The following is a 14,306-nucleotide window of genomic DNA, read 5'->3' on the forward strand; positions in this document are numbered from 1 at the left end:
CAACTTTGTGCGAAGGGTATGGAAAAGATTGGTGAACTCCAGCACGTCTTGGTCCCTTCCCTGCCGCAGCGTGGTCCACTTTATGTATTCATCCTCATAGCTTCCAACAGGGTAGTACTGCTCCTTGACGGCATCCCGGAACAAATCCCAGGTGGGTGCGGCTGAAAATAGTGAGCCAGTACTTTCATCCTTCTGCTCGCAGTAGGTTTCCCACCAGTCCTTGACGTGGGGGGCTGCTTTAAGGAGAGCAAAAACAATCTTTTCCCGACTCGAAAATTCATGAACAGAAAAATAACCCTCTAGCAGATTTAACCATTTACCTACGGCATCTGCGTCTATCTGACCCTCGAATATGGGGATTTCAAAATTAACTTGTACCTTAAAAGGTGTGGCATTTCCAGAGTAGTTGCTGGAAGCCGATGCGTTGCTTCTGGGTAGCCGCTGAAGGATCTGGGCAAAGCTGTCCATCATCGCATTCCGTTGTCGCTCGAGGGCTTCTTCGAGCAAGATTTTGATGGGATCTCCTGCCCCCTCGTCTTTCTTCTCGTCCGCCATGGGAGGCCGTCGGGATTCGCGAGGCTGGTCTTGCAAAGGTTCAACCAGTTCAAGCCCTAACTCCTTATATCCCGACCTTGTTGGGGACATGCAAAGAAAAACAGAGAAAAAGCAGACCGCTCTGATACCACTGATCCGGATTTAAACAGGAACGCAACAAATTACAGAGGTAACCATATACACAAAGATGCAGCAGAAATAATACTTCATTTCATTAATGGAAAATACTGAAATATGCTTACAACCAGAAATGGAAATAAACCAGCTAGGGCGATGGTAGCTTATCTCTGAGAAGAGATGTGATGGCTACATGCCTCTGAACTTTGTTACAATGAGGCTCGAAGGCCTATTTAATGTTGAGAAACAATGAAAAACCCTTAACATTCCAAAACCTAACCCTAGGAGATGAAACGCCAAACTGTGGGCCCCGTTTGGGGTAAATTGGTACATCAACTTCCCGGGGTTGTAACTTTGGCATATGATCTCCATTTGACGCATACAATAGCTCGTTAGAAAGATCTATCCGAGTACTACCATTGTTGGAACGGGCAACATGGGTCCATTCCATGGACCCATGTTGCCCCCGGATTCCCCAAAAAACATCGTTTAGGGCCTCAAAACGGCTCCGGAAGTTCAGGACCCGAAAAACTGCTAAAAATAGTAAGTTGTGCTACAATTAAGGAAACTGAAAATGCTGAGAAAGACAATGGTGGGGGTCCAGGTGGACTTGGCAGGTGGCCACCAATATCCACCTGGATCAGAACATTCTCATGAGCTCCATGGTGAAAATGGGCATTGGTTAATTCTCAAAACACACTAGGTTGAAAGTCTATCACCTTTGTGACACTAAGAGGGTTGAAGATGAAAAAACTCTCTTAAAGTGTCTAGCTTATACTCACATTAGATCTAAATCTCAAAAAAAATGTCACACCACCAATCTTCTTAACCTTTTAACTTAACAAAATTGTAGTGATATTCGAGCCTGGAAATAAAATTATGAAATTTTTTGAGTAATCTTTGATTCTCTTACCCTCTAAGTTTGATAAATCAATTCATTCTTAGTGGATATTAGTAATCATTGTCAAAAAGAACAAAAACAAAAAAGAACAAAAACAAAAAAGAACAAAAAACAAAAAACAAAAACAAAAAACAAAAATCAAAAACAAAAAACAAAAACAAAAACAAAAACAAAAAACAAAAACAAAACAAAAAAACCTATACTTTTATAATCATATTCATATAAAAATAAACTCCCCACACACAGATATATTACTATTTCAAATCAAACTATATATATATATATATATATATATATATATAAACAAAATAATAAAAAATAAAATAAATAAAATAACCTTAAAAAATACATATTAATTTAATAAATAATAAAAACAATTTAGTTAAAAACCAAGCACAATTTTAAAAAATAGATATAGAAAATCGGAGGGTGATGTAGTATTGCCTTCCCCCTCCCCATTTTCATCCAACAAACCAAAAACAATGTATGGGGAGGGAAAGATAATGTCAGCATCTCCCTCTCCCTCTCCCTCTCCCTCTCCCTCTCCCTCTCCATATGCTTACAACACATGGGGAAGATGTATCATAAGGGAGGGCGATGGTAAATGCAAGCATTTCCTTTTTCCCCTCTTCATGTGCTTACAACATATAAAAAAGATGTATGGGAGGGGAGGGAGATGTCTTCCTATATACCAATAACATATAGCAAATATGTATGGAGAGGGGGAGGGTAATGTAGGGCATCACCGTCCCCCTTTCTTTATGTGTACAATAAACCCCCTCTACACGCTACTATTGCTTCTCCTCCACCTCCTTCACCTCTTCGGTCTATAGCCATTTGTGTTATCTGCACATCCCATGGCCTCCAAGTGGTGGTATGTTTAACCAATGAGTTTACACCCCATTGCTTGGAGGTCACATGTGGATAGAGTTGAGAAGCGTAGGCCACAAGATTCACATGAGATATGGATTGAGAGGGTGGTAGTAGGCCAACAAAGCGGGGGTGGTTGGGAGGGTAGGGGGAAGTAGTGCGATGGGGTTTTCGTTTTTATTTTCTCTTAAATGTTTAATTAATTAATTTTTTAAATAGGTATTTTAATTATTTTTAAACTTTTATTATTATTATTATTATATATTAAGCATTTTTTATTTAGTGTGTTTTACATTAGTTTTTTTTAATATTTATTTATTTTTTTAAATGATTTGTAAATTTTTGGTTTTATATTATTTTTTTTAAATAAATATTTTCCCTTTTAAAAATATTTGACATTATTATTATTATTATATATTTTGTTGTTCAAAGGTTTTTGGTTTTTTTCTACTCTAGCCAAAATCCCCCCTTCGACTCAAGTGAGGGTGGCATAAGGATGCCTAGTTTTGGTTGGACCATTGGGAAATAAAGGAAGATATTATCTTACAAAATCTAGATAATATTAAAAATATTATTACTTCTAAGTTTTAGGAGAAATTGTGGGGTGATAAAAGGTTAGAGGAAAAAATGAAACTAAAATATTATAAAGAAGTGATCAACCCCAATCTCGAAAACCAAAATTATCTTTTTGTCTTGACTTGCGTTATGATGAAAATGAGCATTTCCAATATAAGAACTAATTCTCATGAGCTCCATAGTGAAACTGGACATTAGTCAATTCCCAAAACATCATAGGATGGAAGAGTCTATCACATATGCCATCCTAAGAGGGTTGAAGATGAAAAACACTTTCTCTTAGATTGTCCATATTATACTCATATTCAATCTAATTTTCAAAATATTTTTCACACTATCAACCCTCTTGGTTTTTTAAGTTAGCAAAACTATGATGATTTATGAATGCTTCTCTCACTTCTTTTTAAATATAGAAATAAAAAGTTAATCTTTTATCTTCTTAAGCTCTAATAGACCATATAGGTCTCAAAGGATGTTAATCATCATCATCATCATCATTAATTCTTTCTAACATTTGAAATATTTTTTAATTTAATTTTTTTCTTAAAATTAATGATATTTTTATTTTTAATTTAAAATGTTTGTCGTTATTTTTTCTCATTAAAGGAATTGTGTTCTCCTTGCAAAAAAGAAAAAATTAGGTCCAAATATAAAAAAAAAAAAATTGAGTTGCTGATAACACCTAAGTGTTGATTTTGAAGTTTTTCTTCGCAGTAACATCAATTATCAAGGCTACTATAAACAACACGTAATTTTAACCTGAAAATAAAAGATGAGGCTAGTAGTAGTACCACTTTTTGATTCCAGGATTGATTTTAAAGTTTTTGTTTGTAATGGTACTAAATGTCAAGGCCACAGTTTCAAAGAGTTATAATTTTAACCCTGAAAAAAATGGGTGCTACTAGGGTACCTCATTTTGTTTGAGGGGTCAACTTTACTATTTTCATTTGCAATGATATTATTTATCAAGGCCATGATTTCAAACAAGTTGTAATTTTAACCATAAATTAAAATAGGAGATATTTTGAGAGCATCACCTTTTGATTTGAGAGTCAATTTTAAGGTTTTTAATTGCAACTTTATAAGGATTCAAAACAATGGTGTCAAAAAGTTGTAGTTTTCACCTCAAAGAAAAAGTGATTTTGGTAGCACTACTTTTTGATTTGGAGGTTGATTTTGGTGTTAAAATATGGGTTTTTAGGGATAGATTTCTTGTTTTGAGGTTAGTGTTCTCATTAAGTCGATAACTATGTAATTGGATGAAATTAACCTTAATTACTTGCTAAGTGTCTAAAACAACTTCTCCTTTTTTTTCCATCTAATAAAACTCCTCACCCTCTAACCCATAAACAAGGGTAAGATATTATATAGGGCTCAAGGTTATACAAAAGCAAGGCTCAATGCCATGAGTTCAACATGTCACTTGTGGGAATTGAACCTAGGTGGGGAATATAACAATCACTACTCCCATCCACCCAAGATAAATCCAATTAACTCGTAACAACCTCCTTATTTAGAGATACTTTTCATTTTCTAGAGATTGGTACTTTTATATTGGACATTGTCATTGGTGACACAAACCATACTCCTTAGCTTTTAATGGTGATTCATAGTGACCATAACAAGTTTACATTTTACGTTTAATGAAGGATAATAATCATTACTCCCATCCACCCAAGATAAATCCAATTGACTCCTAACAACCTCCTTATTTAGAGATACTTTTCATTTTCTAGATATTAGTACTTTTATATTGGACATTGTCATTGGTGACACAAACCCTAATCCTTAGTTTTTAATGGTGATTCATAGTGACCATAACAAGTTTACAATTTACGTTTATAAAGGAAGAACCCCCCCTTTGACTCATTTGATGTAGTTCTACTCACATGTTTGCATTATCTATCCCACTCTACTTAACTCATGAGTCTATGCATGATTATCAACATATTTCATTGGGTTGGTGTGATTGTGTGGATCTTTATCCTTCACAGTATGGTATTTATCCTTATAGGACATCCTGTGTGCAACAAAATTTAATGGCTCCTTCTTTTAGATATTCACTATGTTGAGATGAGTATTCATTAATTCTCTCACTTTATTTTGACCATGGTCAACCATATTTTGAAGTTTGTTATCTACACAACAACCCTCACTTGTAATTTAGCTACCTATATTTGATATTTTGGCTATAAGCACTCTTTTTGAGGAGTTGGGTATTCATAAACCCATTCCCATCTTATATTTTATTCCTTCTAAGTTGCTCTCTCAAGTGCATTTGTTTTAGGTATTCATAAACCTATACACTTGTATTTGAACATGCTTGATTGTATTCAAGCTCTATCAAATATATGAAGTTGTATCTTCTCCCTCTCACTTCGATGACCATTGATCTTATTTGAGTTGGGTACTCTTATCTCTTCTTTGTTACAAATCATTTCTTTGCACATATTCATATGGGTAGTTCAATATCACTCTTCCATTAGATACACAATATGGAAAATGATATATCTTACTGCCCTCCTTCAGAAGATGAGTAGGTCAGTGATATTTGTTTCCAATAGTTGAGTCAATTGGTGGTTATGTTCATCATTACTCTATAGGATGTCTCTTCAGACACCTCTTTATATGGATAATCTAGTAGTACTATTCTCCCAATAAATAAGAAATATGGAAAAGATATGTCTTCTTTCCCTCCTCCATCGAATGACTAGGTTAGATATAATTTTCTCTAGAGGATGAGCAATTTGGTTGCCATATTCTTTTAGTTTATTGAGTCCAATTTCGTATTAAGTTGAACCATCACAAATCCACTCTCTCTTCTTCCAATCGTGGCCACCTATACATTGAGTTGTCTATGCTCACTCTCTTTTATACCCAGTATCTCTTGTATTTATCTCTTTTCCACACTCCTTTATCAAATGGGTAGATTGGGATCATATTCCTCCAATGATGAACAATTCAAAGGAGCATTTTCTTGGGAGTTGAGTAGTTATATGATAATGGACGGGTCTTAATATACCCATTCATGCTCGTATTTGAGTTGGAGAATCTCATACCCACTCTCTTTTATATTTTCAACCATTGTTGTACCTTTATTGAATTGGGTATGCCCACTACTTTTATACTTTATCATCCCTATTCATGTCCCCATGTTAATATTAAGAGGAAAGTTGCAATGATGGTAATATTCACATGTGGTCATTCATTGCTAAATGCCTTCTTTATTGTATTTTCTATATTTGACTAGGTTAGCCTTGTCCCTCTTGAGTTGTGTACCCTTGGTTTATGGAATTATAATCACCTCTTTATGGGATGTCTCCCTTCTTGAAGGGACATCTCACTAGAATTGTGTATAAATACACAACTCAAACTCTCAATCACATTATCTTATCATATTAATACATAGTGATTGGTTCCTTAGCCTAGGGGCACCATATAGTGTGTTCCTCTTGATCTTGAATCCATCTTCTTTTTTATTTTTGGTGTGCCTATGGTTTATGCCAGTTTAGGGTTTTTTGGTGGTCCCATTCAATCCTTCTCTCTTTTTTCATCCAAACACAACCCATTAACCCATTCCAAGACTAGTAGACAAGGTTGGACCCTTCCTCTTTGGTATCCAAATGAGCCATGAAGGTATGAAACAAGTTTGTGAAATCATTCACTAGTTAATTGCAATTAATCTAGTTATTTCCATTTCATGTATTTATCTTCATAATATATTACTAGGTACAACTTCTCATGCATTTCCTACACAAACTTTCCCTACATATTGATAGGTTTAATGAAAACAATAGGTACACAATGCATTAAACCATGCATCAATCATCTTAGTTTTGATTTTTCCTTTAAACATGGAAATATTATGGTTTATCTTCATCATGACCGATTTTTTCTTCTAAACAAGCCTAATCTATGTTGCATGGATGTTTTGAGCATGGCTTGGGTTATGATTCTTCTCAAGAGTTCCACAACTAATTGTAAATTTCCTTTTTTGTTTCCAAAGGGTTTCATCAATTGTCGATTACACAATGCTTGCATCAATGCTACACAAGTTAATGGAATTGGTGCTACTTGTCATGTCAAATCACATTATGTGTGCCAAAAGGTTAAGGGAGGAGTTGGATCAACCATGTGCTTCTATTACTAAGATCTAGTCTAAAATAGCATTCAACTTGATTGGATATGTTGGTTTAGTTCAATCACTTGCAATGGCTATTGAAGTTGTAGAATAAAAAGTCTTACTTTGATACTAATGACCAAGATTTGGGTAGTGAAAGGATTTGGCTCAACTATGTAACAAGCCATTGCAAGGGATTTGTGGCTTGTAAAATATGGGTAGTGCTACAAAAAGATGGCATTTTTTAGGGAAGGAATAAACTACACAATATTTTGAACTAGGCTAAGCCATTCACATTGTGCAAAATTTTTACAATAAACAATAATGATGCATAAGCACAATCGGCATAATAAACTTGGTACCATAAGGAAAAATAGACAATTAAACTTATTTGTGAAAATGTGAGCTATGGTAGTAAATCATTACATTGACTGAATAATCATGAGATAAACGATGAGAATTGCTCAACCCCTTGATCTTATTGCTAATACAAACTAGTCTAAAATTAAAGTATAAATTGTAAAACTACAAGGGAAAGCACTATATTCTCAAGGCATGGAGGAGGAAGATGTTGAAAGGTATATTAGTTATATTGCAAATTTACAAATGTAAAAAATTCATTAAGAACTTCTTTGACTTTTGAGAGAGTTTACAAGAGTAGATAATACACATTTATATACTAATTGGATGACCAAACCCGCAATAGAGTAGTTTCTAATGGTTAGTATTTTGCACAATGAAGATGAGCGGCCATTGCTTTATTATCTAAAATTAAGTTGACCATGGCATCCACTAACTTGGTCAAATTTAATTACTAGCACATATCATGACTTCTCCTAATTAACTTTGATCACCTCAAAGTCCAATTTAATTACTAGCACATATCATGACTTGACCTAATTAACTTTAATCACATAAAAGTCAAATTTAATTACTAAAACATATCATAACTTAACCTAGTTAACTTTGATCATCCAACCTATCCTTTATGAGAAGTCTTTAAGTTGTGATATGGTGGGAACATTGCATAGTCTGTTTACTAATGAGCCGGTAATAAAGAGATTTAATACCAGCCTCAAAGCATTTCCAATATGAATGTAAGTGTCAATCACACATAAAATATCTTATATAATAAGAAATCAATGTTGATAACACAAATTAAATTTAGTTCTACAAAGACTATAAAATATTTAACCCAATACTTTTATAATATGTAAATTTTTTAAAATATTTGACACAAAATATTTTATATAATAAGAAATCAATGTTGATAACACAAATTTAATTTAATTCTACAAAGACTATAAAATATTTAACCCAATATGTAAATTTTTTGAAATATTTGAAATAAATAAATCAGCAAAATATCACTATGGTGATAATACAAATCCAATAACTTTTTGTATCGCATAGACATATTAACTCCGTCAAAATTATGAGTCTGACCTCTACATTAATATTTTAGTGTAAGTAATCCAAGTACCACTCCTCACCATGTTAGACAGAACTCTCTACGTTAATATTTTAGTGTAAGTAATACCAAGTACCACTTCCTACAACGTTAGACAAAACTGTACATAACTGAAGAATTTTCTAACTTGCATCATAATTTTACTTAATAAAATTTTAATTTCAAAATTCCATTATCATTATATGCTTTAAAAAGTAAAGGACAAATGGTATTCCTGAGTTGACAATGGATGAACATGCTGCTCGTCAAAGATGCAAATCACTCTGAGATGCCTTGAACATAGACCAAGATCATATGACATATATAAATATTCCCACACATGAATGTACGTATAAGATCTGAGCAGAAAGGCTACGTGACAGTTCAAACAAAAAAATAAAACAACGTTTTAATGTTAAATCATCACCTCAGACTTGAATACAGAAAATGGTCCTGGAATATGAGCTTTAATATGAACATGAATAAGATATCTTGACCCACTGCAGCTCCTGTCTGCCGTTTTTCTGTAAGGTTTCCAATGCCCCCAAGTACCGTTGGATCCTTGTGGTCCATGACCATCCAACATATATATGTGTCCAAAATTATCATCTGTGATGTAGGCCCTCTCAGCCTCCACCCCCGGAACACTCCAATTTTGACCAAAAGGAATCCTCATCTCTTTCCCTGCAACTGTGACCGTCATTCTCCCCCTTCTGTCCACTCCATTTCATCCCAATCTTGATACTTATCTGATTCCCAATATTAAAAAAGGGGACTATTCTTAAAGAGATTCTCTTTCCATGTGGAATTCCAGGCAGCACAATCTTGGAACAAAGCTTCATGAGGCCAGATCCACTGAACAGTACTGAGATGCCATCAGTGTTCCTTTTTCAGGACCAAATCCTCTGTACATACAGATATGCCTTGTACTCACACTAGGTGTGCTTATGGAAAGAAAAAACCTTAAAACTCAATTTTATAGCATTGATATCCCTCAGAGTCCAGACTGTTAATACTGGACCCCTGCACACGGTTAAAAAATGTAGTCTCTCAAAGGGGCATTTTGTCCAAGAGATCCACTTCTGTTCTCATGGAGTCACCCTATGTACCCATCTACAGAAACATGCTCATGGTAATCCCAAGTAGTATGATCAAAGCTTCTTCTACCTTGACACGTGGCACGGTATGTAGTTCTCCTAGACAGCGATTGTTGTCAGACCGCAAATGCTTTGCCGAAAAAATCGCAGTTGTCTACAATGCGATTTTTGGAAGACTTTCGTGTTTTTTTGGTCAAAATCCGGCAGCAATTTATTGGAATCACAAGTTTGATAGTAACTGATCTATGTCATTGGCATCCCGATCCTCAATTAAGTCATCTAGTTCTTTCGTAAATAATTCCCGCGACATCATTGTATAATTAAGACACTTTAGTGAAGGGGCGGCCGAGATGCTCCTCTTTTCGAACCTTTCCCCTTTTTCGTGTAGTCAACCCTAGTCCAGAAAACCCAACCAGAATATATTAGAAACGCGAACATTCTAACCGTTAACCTTTCTCCTCTCCGGGCATATATTCGAGTGCATTTTACTCAATCAATTTACGAGAGATAAATGGTGTTTCCCTTATATATGATGTACCCACTGCGATCGAATCACCCAAATTGATCACCGAGAAACCCAAAATGATGAGGCTGACCACTCGATTCAAAAGGGGAAAACCCCAATCGTGACCTTTGCGGATAAATGTGGCGCTGGTAGAACTCGGAATCGAGTAATGGGTAACTAACCGATGAGATTGATGTCCGTAGACTATGTTGACTGCTTCCTTACTTTAAACTGCTTTAGGCTCTAATCACAAGTTTGATAGCTAGTTTCTGCACAATCAAAGCGTCCCAGGGGTTTTTCAGGACGCTAAATCCAAATATGCAATTAAAAAACCATTTTAAATCAAGATTTAACCTCAATTTCTTCGGCTGGATTCCGTCACCCGAATCTCCAAAAAATCACATTATAGACCACTCTGAAAAAATCTCCAGAGCTTGCTATATAATAAGTTCGAAAGGGATCTCAGAATTGAACAATCTGTTCGCTACTGATGGGATCAAGAATGCAGTTAAAATTTAATTACTTTGAAATTTTGAAAATGATCGAAAAATTGTAAATCGTTAATGTATAGCTTTCAAATCACAGTGAGATCATCGCTTTCTAATAAGCATTTATATTCCAGTCTTTTCGGTGTTTTGTTTGATCAAAATAAAAATAAAAAATTGAACAGTTTCTTTTCAGGAAGCTCAAATAACAAAAATCCAATGTATTTAACACGATTATCTTATTCCTCGATAGCATAAAAGACACCCTGGACATCAATTTTTATTCTTTTCAAATTGAAAGATACATAATCCACGGTGCATAGCCATTTTCATTCATCAAACATGTGGCTCCTGATCATTACACGCCATCACACTCATGCTTCGGAACCACCATCAACATCAAATTTTGTTCTTTTCAAATTGAAACACACACATCTCATGGTGCATAGCTAATTTCATTCATCAAACATGGCTCTGGTCCATCACACCATCACACTCAGGGGCACGCTGTGACAGTTACAAAACCTTCTGCTCCCTCATTCAAGCAGAATTGTCTCTTTCTTGCCGCCAAGAAGAGGCCATGGCAACCACACAAAAACCCTAAAGGCTTACATTTTATCTTTTCAGTTCTTTGCTCCGTTTCTGACAGAATTCTTTTCCTTTAATTGTCTCTAATATTTTCCTTTTATAGCCATGCTTGGGGTTTTAAGGTTCCTTGTGTTCAATATTATCAGTCTACTATCTAGATCCCTCTCTTAAAGATTTCTTTTCCTTTAGGTACTTCTAATATTTTCCTGGGTCGCTTACTTCAGCATTTAGGTTTTCCAGGTTTCTTGCGCTATTAGTTATCCTTGATCAGCCAAACATCAGAGGAATCAAATTTACATAAAAATGCAATTTCAGCCAAACATTAGGGGAATCAAATTTATATAAAAATGCAAAATTCTTTTTCCAAATTTTTATATGGCTTCCAAAAATTTAATATTCTTTATATTATACCATTAAAATACATACACAAACTAGTTACAATTTCTTTTATTTTATTTTAACAAACAACTACCATGTATGCATTACAGAGATAACACATCTCGTTATCTACCTCTACTGTAGAAAGTCCCTTTTGATGCCATCAAAGTTGACCGTATCAACTTCAGTCTCGCCTCGACCTTGGCCATACGGCGCCTCATGATTGCGACTTCATGCTTTCTTCAAGCTTAGGATACCTTGCTTGGTCTTTGTCCTCCTTAGGGTTTGGGTCTTCCAATTCCCCGATGATGCCCCGGCATCGTAAAACTAACAGATTCCATCGGCTGACATCCAATTAAATTTCAAAATGTGCAGACAAGATATGGATTCATAGGCAAGGTAGAATGACGCCGCCATTAAATCGGTACAGAAGCTGTCCATGGTATGGATTATCTTTGTGCACTTCCTAAGGATATGCATTTGCCATATATCTTAACATCCATTTTTCTAGCATGTTTCTCAAAGCTCATCGATTTTAAATTTAATCTCAATTACTTGTACATGGCTACATAACCTTATTTTGATTTTGTGGCTCCTAAAGCTCAGAGCTCAAACGAAACTCCATGCTCGTTAGGCACTCACGATTCTCACCCTAGTTTAGGAGCTTGGAATTCCTGATATGATACGATTCTCCAAATAATGTGAACCAGAATTCAATTTTGCAATTCCCTTTGCCATTTTTATATCTGATTTTGATAACCATAATTCAATTTTGCAATTCCCTTTGCCATTTTTATATTTGATTTTAATAGGTGTTAGGCAAACGTTTTATCATTTGTCTCCATTAATAAAATTCAGTAAGAGATTCACCGTCACTTGTTTGTTGATAATGGTTACACTAAGAGTTTCATTGTTACTTGTTTGTTGATAATGGTTAAGAATGTGTTCCAGTAAAAGATAGAAATTTTAAAAAATTATGTGTATATTTTTCAATAAATTATTTGTTTCACATATTTTATATATATATCTTGAAATCTAACTCAATAGAAACTTTATAAAAATTAAATTATTATTATTAGAATAAGGATGAAATGTAGATAAGCCAAAGCATCTTTTGGGCCAGCAATGCCCTAATGGATTAGTGGTTTAGTATCCAGTGTAGATATTATAATATTTCCCTAAACATCTTCAAAATTTAATGAGGATGGATTTCACTTCTCATTTGAAACGAAGAATATTTTTAGGTCATTAAGCAATATCGAGACAAATTTTGTATATGAGATAAGTTGAATCACTATGACAAGAGGCCTGAATCAGTATTTGTTGAGTGTATCAATCAGCTGAGTAATTGCCTGGACTCCGAGTTACAGCTCCACAAAATGCGAGAGAAAGAGAAAATAATAACAGAACAAAAATGCCTTAAAAACATTAGAAACATCATGATGAATAGAATGTTGTGTAGCTGTAGCCTGTAGCCACCCTTCAAAATCTTGTGAAGACTTGCAATTGCAAGCCAAACTAAACCTTGCCAACAGAATTTCTTTATTCTCTTTCAGTGTCGTCTCTCGTGTGCTGTTACATCATTCTGATCTTCCTCGGGGCGAAGGAGATATTTAACAAAATGAACATAACAGCAGCGAAATTATGGCCAGTCCCACCAAGGACCGGGGGTACTTCATCCTCCGTAGCAAGCATTTCAACTGTAGAAAGCAATTGATGCAGCTGAGTAAAGGCCGACTTCCAGTTTGACATGATATGTATCTTTGAGGAAGTATTTTTTCACTCATTCCTTCTTCATGAACATTTGAAAGGTCTCACTGACCTGTTTCAAAAAGATGGGAGGAATTCGCATGGTCTGTCAAGGATGAATGCCCACAGTCAATGTTCTTCATCAAGGATCCCACTGCAATCTGTTCCACAGCTCAAAAGATCTTCATGCTTGCAACTCGGTGGTGAATTCTTCGCCATAAGTACCTCTTTCGGAATTCCCTAGTCCTCTTGGAAAGTCCTCTAAAACCTTGTGAAATTTTTATTGGTTTCTCAATTATAACTCTAGTTCAAAATTAAATGATTACATTTACATAAGAGAATAACAAACCTCAGCCCTTGATTTCTCCCTTACCATGTGCGGGCTATCATAATCAATTCCTATAATTCTCGTGTCGCGATTTCAGAATATCATAATCCTTCTCCAACTGCCTGGTTTTCCCCCTTGCCCACCGGTTTTGAAACCACATTGTAACCTGCCTAGATTGTATGCCCAAATCCTTGGCTAGCTTGTGCTCATGTTCCAATTTGTTTTCGATCTCGAAGCTTCTTTTAACAAACTGCACTTGGTTAACGGTCAGCCTTCTCTTCTTATCCCGTGGATGGATACAATCATGAAGGTTATCCGGTTTCCTCCTCGTCAAAGGAACTGTAAAATGGTCTCTTCTACACATTCCCTAGTAATTCCTACAAATTAACCATAGAGCTTGAGTGCTCACGGCCAACAACATTAAAACATCTATTACGTCAGTGTATTTGGCCAACCGCATCAGTCAGATTAGGAAGGAAAACAGTTGAATATAAAAAATGGGCCCGGAGTATGAGCCTTAATGTGAATACGAAAGCGACATCGTGAATCTCTACAGCTCCTCTGTGTCGTCTTTCTTGAAGGTTTCA

The 14,306-nt window shown here is 35.3% G+C and overlaps 1 pseudogene; it reads right to left on the bottom strand.

Annotated features, from left to right (window-relative positions):
- Positions 1-13,114: 13,114 nt before the first annotated feature.
- Positions 13,115-14,111, bottom strand: LOC149229407 (homeobox-leucine zipper protein HAT5-like; annotated as a pseudogene).
- Between the last annotated feature and the right edge of the window lie 195 nt (positions 14,112-14,306).

This window comes from Pinus tabuliformis, chromosome J, assembly GCF_031772625.1.
Source record: "Pinus tabuliformis cultivar Carrire ecotype Pingquan chromosome J, CPIR1, whole genome shotgun sequence".
NCBI lineage: Eukaryota > Viridiplantae > Streptophyta > Pinopsida > Pinales > Pinaceae > Pinus > Pinus tabuliformis.